The 7,458-nt window shown below is 35.0% G+C and overlaps 1 long non-coding RNA gene across 1 annotated transcript; it reads right to left on the minus strand.

Annotated features, from left to right (window-relative positions):
- Positions 1 to 3,823: 3,823 nt before the first annotated feature.
- LOC126818204 (uncharacterized) lies at positions 3,824 to 7,239 on the minus strand. Its single transcript, XR_007679164.2, has 4 exons — positions 7,134 to 7,239; positions 6,220 to 6,270; positions 4,202 to 4,312; positions 3,824 to 3,946 (listed from the first exon to the last, which is right to left on the minus strand). It is a non-coding gene; the product is annotated as an uncharacterized LOC126818204 (long non-coding RNA).
- Positions 7,240 to 7,458: the final 219 nt, after the last annotated feature.

Consider the following 7,458-nt stretch of genomic DNA (forward strand, 5'->3'; position numbering starts at 1 on the left):
GTGGTAACCTGTAATAAAAGAACAAGGTCAATCCATTAACAATAACAATTCACAAAAGGTTCTGCTGGATGTTTTCTGAAAACTGATCAGGATCAACCCAAATATCATTCAATGTTCTGTATGCCATTAAAATCAACATTAGTTCCATGTCCATGCAACCGATCTAACGACAAAATGTGATAGGGCAGATTACTTCTAACCGTTCGTTCGTTCGTGTGTGTGTGTGTTGGGGGAGGAGGAGGGGGGGGGGGCACTATATTTCCACACGTTTTAGAACCCACATACAGGATCCGTAAACTTTCATGCGCAAATTCTTGCTTCCGCTTAGCGCAACGATTAACGGCTGGATCCTCAATCATGCTGCCTCAAAACGATAACAAGGTTTCTCATAAGACGAACATGCCAAATAGTTTAATTATATTGGCTTTACCTTAGTTTTAAGTGAGATTATGTTTTAAGACTGATGATCAAATAGGAAGTTCTATAACAGGTTTAGGATAAACATCATTTAACATAACATCGTCGTGAAACTCAATAACATGTTCATCTTCCATACTCATCCTCTTCACGGGATACTGAAACAAACCAGAGAAAATCTTCAATAAATGAAATAAAATGGAGTTTAACGTCTTACTTTTTGGCACTAAAGTGAAGTGAAGTGAAATGAGGTTTAACGTCCTACTGTTCTGCTCCGACTGGGATAATGACTGGGCTAATGAAGACGGGCATACGCCATCGGTGTAGCTATGAGGTAAATTTTGCCCGGGAAGTGGTACTATGGCCTACTCTTGTATATAATTCCAACTGCCAAGGGATCTTTTACGTGCACGCCAATGTGTACACGGCACCTCGGTTTTTCGTGCCATCCGAACGACTAGACACTGTTCCTTAGCAGGCCTTCCGTCCTGTATCTTGAAAAAGGGGAACTTACTCGCAAACACTGACGTTATTAAACTTTTATCAACCACAACAAATGTAGATAGTTATAGATTTACCTCAATCATTACACAACTTGTGTCAGTAAGGGTGACCTGGTCTTCAATATTATTATTGTCTGGAACACACGGTCCTTTTCTTCCAGTCAATATCTCACCTACTGCCAGTTGATTTTTAACCTGAAAGCAAAGATGATACAAATGCTTGAAATCAACACAAATGAGCATATTTTACGACTTTCTCTGAATTTCTATATCAGGCCTGGTGCCCAGGTAACATTTTCGTAATAAGTTGGGGTTTTACTAAATCGGCTTATTGAATTTATTAAAGATACATTATGGGAGATTCGATAACGAGTTGGCAGTTCTCATTATAATAGATAAAAACTAGACAATGTAATGGCAATTTGCGGAAAATTTCAATCAAATTGATCCATTATGAACCGAGAACTAAGCAATTGAAATTTCCGCCTAGACTCGATCATCAATACTAAAGTCAATACGATAAACAGCATAGTCTAGATTATCCATTTAATCGTTAAATCGTGAAGGGAAGTTATGCAGTAAATCGGCTCATAATCCACTAAAGATCACAGGCTAGCGATGCCATCTAGAGTTGATTTTGGTCTGGATAGGTCAATTAATGTCTAATAATTTAGATAACATTTCAGGCCTAAAGAAAAACCTTCATTTAGCTCTTGCATAATGTATGTTTAAATTTAAACTTTTAACAAAACATTACATAAAAAAAGACTTCCATAATTTAAGCACACCTACAAATATAAATTTGCGTAACAACTTTGAATACATTAACTGGGTTCCTAAGTCAGACATATTGAATTATATTCATAAATTAATTAGCCATTTATTTTTAAAAAATTCTATTTGGAGATTATTTTTTTTTCTTCCGTCATTCGTCCATTTGAAACACGTCACCATTTTAAAGATAATCACTGATAACGAATATCAGATGAGTGAATGGGGTTATTCATGCAAACTTGTGAGCAATTTTCTAGATAATTTTATTAGATTTGCTGCTTTAAATCACATATCCGATCACCATCGCTCTCAGTGGATTAGGCTTGTTTATTACAATGGTCTTTCAATTCTGGAGTCGATGTAACATAAAACGCACATTTAACTCTATAGTATGCATTACAAGTTCGGAATAAACACACCATTAACTTTTGTGTAAATGTCACATAATTATGTTGTGAAATGGTGGGTGTTAGTTGAGTCGTATGTTGAATGAAAAACAAATAACATGTGATACTATATACCTATTATTATTATTGTGTTAGTGTGGGCGAACTCAATTTACTGTGAATACAGTACAAATGAGATTCAGCGAAATATTAATGTCGATTTCTACCAAATGTTTCAAGTATATCAAGTATTGATTAGGTGGCATTTCATAATAACCCTGACTACACGACAGTACACAATAATTTTAATGTTAGACCTATCATTTATCAAAATATTCAAATAAAAAAAGTGTGAAATTACTAATCGTGTAATATTATATAGATATATCATTTAAATATTCATACATTTGTCTTTAAACGTCTTTAAAATGATGAATGACAATTTTAAATCTATTATTGGAACATACATAGAAATCCTTGCAACCTATAGAAATTTACGTAACAATATCATACGTGTGTTAACCAGTAAGCCTACATAAAAACGACGCCAAATTCATTTAAAACAAAGAAGCGTGGAAATTTATTTTCCGTTTAACTATTTATACAATCATGTTTTATAGGTGTTTTTGCTCTTGTGAATAAATAGAGGAAATCCTATTACTTAACACAGATATTATAGTCTCTACTGTATAGAGATATATATATATATTCATTGATCGGTGTGAACTTTGCGCACCTTGTAAAAGGTAAATCACCTATATAATACTCACATCGACTATTATAAGTAACAGTTAATATATACAGAAAACTTACATGTATAATGTTGGAGGTAGAAGTATATGATTGTGTGTATTGATTGAACCAATCCAAATATTTCAGTTAATAAATATTTTATTTACAGTAATCTAAACAAAGTTGGAAAATAAATTGTTTTTTTTTCTTTTTCTTTTTTGTTTTTTAAATGTCTCTTAATGTAATAAATCTTACAGCAGAAATAATTAAGTTAAGAGAATCAAACTCTCTTTTTCATCTTATTTGATTGAATATAATTAAGTTAGGAGATTCAAACTCTCTTTTTCACCTTATTTGATTGAATATAATTAAGTTAGGAGATTCAAACTCTCTTTTTCATCTTATTTGATTGAATATAATTAAGTTAGGAGATTCAAACTCTCTTTTTCATCTTATTTGATTGAATATAAAACACATTTGCATGTACCTATTTAGTCAAGAGAGAGGGGGGGGGGATAGGATTTACCATTCCAAGAATTCACTTGTGCTTAAGTGGAAAAGCCACGAGGTTGAATAGATGATCCTACTCCTTCTCTGTACAAGCTTGAGAGAGAGAGAGAGAGAGAGAGAGAGAGAGGGAGAGAGAGAGAGAGGGGGGTTTTAACGTCGATTCTACCACTCTACACAAACCAGATAATTTCGAGACTAACATATGTTCAATTTTATTTCAATAATTCGCATGTGCGTAGGGGTCTTTGTCTTTGTTTGGAGGACAAGGAGAAAACCCACGAGGTTGGACAGGGGACCCTAATCCTTGTCCCGTACGACCGGGGAATAGAAACCACGCCAGTTGACTCAACGACAGACGGGCACGAGCTAACCATTCGGCCACCAAACCGCCGCATTGGATCGAAATCAGATCAGTTGACTCATTGACAGATCTTATAATCTAAAGCGCAGCGTTAGACTACTAAAACGCTTAACCAACTTTTCTCAAAGATCAAAGAACTTACCTTCAGGATTCTTATATCATTTTCCCAACAGAAAGCTTCAATTAATGTATGCTGAATATGAACCGATACCTCTTCACTACCAGCCTCCGGTAAAACACATAACATCACATTCTCGTAATAGCTAGAAAAACAAAATTTTATAATTCAAATATAATTTCTTAAACCTAACTTATTGTTTGTATAAAAGATATATTTCAACGTCTTTCTCCGAGTGAGCTACACAAAACCATGGCCAGAAACAATTCTGACATACAAGTTAATTGATCAAACGGCAGATAAAATAAGGGTTTAGTTAAGCAAACTTGAAAAGGTGTAGGTACTTCTACGGTTAATTAAGAATCAGATAAATGAAATAGTAAATTAATTAATTAATCACCATTTTAATAATTTAGCGCAGTCAATAACACCACAAGTTATTCTCTGCTCTTCCATAGCTTGCCACATACTCTCTCTTAGAGAGTTCCCTATGTACTTCTTCAAACATTTCCTGAAAGAGCAAAAAAGAACGTTAGTAAATACAAGGAATCATTCTATAAATCAACTGAAAATCTGTTTCCAATAGTCCAGATATATACATTGCCATTATGTTCAAGCACGTGGGTTTTCTCCGGGTCCTTCGGTTTTCTCCCACATCGAACGATGTTAGTCCCGAAGTGACCTAGTTTGTGACGAGTTAACGTTAAACACCATTTCTGTCTCTTTCCCTGGGGGTTGGGTGGCCGAATGGCTAACTAGTGCGCGTTGGATCAGGTCTATCATTGCGTCAAGTGGCGTGGTTTCGATTCCCCCTTGTGCGTGACGAGGATTTCGGTCACCTGTGCAACCTCGTGGGTTTTCTCCGGGCCCTACGGTTTTCTCCCACTGCTAAAGCCCCCTACACGCAAGCGAATTATTGAAATAAAATTGAATGTTAGTCCCGAAATGACCTAGTTTGTATCGAGTGGACTTTAAACCCCATTTTCCCCTCTATCTAATCATTATGGAGCTCTGTGGGAAAATTGCAAGGTAACGTTTCAGACGAATAAGGATGGGCAAAATACCCTCTAAAAGACATTCGTTACCAGCATCTTGAATGATCATAAGTGAATAGGGCCATTAAAATGTCAGGATTATGGTTGTATTATACTTGAAACCGAAGTACCATATCCGATCCGATAATCTAGCAAAATTATTTTGTTTAAGACATAAGTGAACTACTGTCTGTTTGTTGTAATATATTATCCACCAACGCCACGTGGTCACTGGAATCTCTATACTTTATAGCATAATTTAACGCTTGCTTATTCAACAGTTATCTATGCTTATTCAACCATTTTCTATAGCAAGGTGGTGATAAATATGAGAGGCGAGCGCCTGCTGTCTATTTTAGACCTTAATATTACAGTCTTATATCCTAAAGTGCAAATTTATTTATGATCATCATTTAGTTCGTTTGATTTTTGGCCTGTAACTTGGTACGGAATGGGGAATGTAAACAAACAGTTATGCTATTAGACTTTATCAAAATATCAGGACCCCGCTACTTTCATAATCATTATTATAATTCATTGCAATAAATAAAACGCTAGTGGTTTCCAGTAAATAATAGTAAACAGGCCTAGTTATAAAACACCGTCTGGTATTGTTTTGTTTATCTATGGTAACCAGTCTGATCACGATTTCATGACGTTAGTCACGGGACGAACTTGTCTGTGACGTCATCAGAAATGGGAAAACATCTGCAAGCAACCCCGATTTATCGAATGCGTAGCTGAGTGGGCTAAAATTGCGAGTCAAAAGATCTTATCATAATTTTAAATGCTGAATACTTTGAGAATCTAAGTTATCAGCTCGCCATCTGTTTGCTTTCCACGAGGCAAGTTGAACACTAAAGGAAGGTCAATCTAGGTCACATAAACTCACGTAGTCCGACTAAAATAAGACCTTTGTTTCTAAAACATTCTGTTTAACTTTCTATTTTAATTACAGCTCCACTGCGGTCATTTTGCAAATTAAATATTCTCTAATTTATCGACCTTGCATTGGATGTCTGTTAATAACATAATGAACAATCCTGGGTGGGTTTGGCTGTAGGGCCTATGCACAAATGAACATTTCAAAAGGAGGAGACATGGCCTGGCGCTTGAGAAGCTTACGCAACCACAAACGTCTCCATAATTAGTAAAAATGCAGCAGTGTTGCATCATGCGATATTTGTTATGCTAACACGGTCACTGGCCAGACTGTATAATAACATTTTACTGCGTTATTCTTAATAATATCTATGACCATCAGCTGATTTCCCCTTTGTCATCTTTACCTGTCACAAAAGAAGCTATTCACGTGGCTAAATATGAAACAGTTGAAAACAAATTCTAGCGCAAAAATTAAGATAAAAATATCAGATTTGCTTACTTTTCTGGCTTAAGAAAAGCTGCTGCCTCTCCAGCTTCTGGTAAAGTCATCCTTTAATTAATAGAAAAACGATCACGTTACTCACAGAATCAACACGTATATCTATCTCAATAAAACTATTGAACTGTTGAATGTTAACAGAAATCTAAGGTGGGCGGGTCGAAATGAAATATCGCAATCTGATTGGACGAAGAGCCAGGGTGAAAGGTAGCTCGTGCCCAGACAATAATGCGGTTTCTTTGTACTACGCAATTACTGTAAAACGCGACAGATGGTGGCGTCAAAAGTGTTATACATGTCCCTAAAATGGCTATCAACAATTAAACAATGGCAATATAAAATATTCAGTGATGGGTTAAGCTTTAAATGTGATAAGAATGCATTGAAAATAAGCGTTTATCCGGGCTTGTTGAGGCAAGACCAACTGTCGCTATTGAAAGCTTCGAAATAGGAGGTAAAAAAGATAATTAAATCTTAAAGACCATAAGTGACATTAAATGATTAAGCTTTTAATTTTAGCTTCGTAGTTAATATAAAAAAAATAATATAATTAACGGTTGTAACCATGGGCTACTGTAATATTTCAGAATCATGTTAACTGTTAAACTGAATTGCATGTACTGTTATCTGAATTCTATATTGTTGGACAAAAGAAATTTATGACATAAACGCAGTTTTTGGGCAGTGGGTATATACATAATTATCACATAGGATTGAGCCAACAATGAAACGCGAAATACGGAAGTGTGGAAAGAAGAAAATGTCGTTATAACTAAGCTATATTACAATAAATGCTATTATATACATGTATGATAGAAATACACAGCACATATTTATCAGAAATTCATAGTTTAGTTAGGCCTACATGTAATGATGCATGGTAAATGACAGTTTGAATTATTACAAGTACTTACTTGCACATCGTGTGTTGGTAATTTTGCGTTGTATAAATTCGTCATCTTAGATAACTGATATATAATGTTTTGAGATATTCTAGTATTTTCTGGAATAGCGTTTGGAATCAAATTCAAGGGATGTAACTCCAAAATATTACCCCCTCAACCAATATTGTGCACTTCGCTATTTTTAGTTTATACGCATATAATTTAAGTGTTAATTAATAATACGTGCAGAACAATGCGAACGCCAATGACAAAGGAACAGTAGCAAGTTTTTTTCATAACACTATTTACTTTTTACACTTGACAATATAGGTCACCTTTATCGGATTATAGGTCA

This window comes from Patella vulgata, chromosome 4 (genome assembly GCF_932274485.2).
Source record: "Patella vulgata chromosome 4, xgPatVulg1.2, whole genome shotgun sequence".
NCBI lineage: Eukaryota > Metazoa > Mollusca > Gastropoda > Patellidae > Patella > Patella vulgata.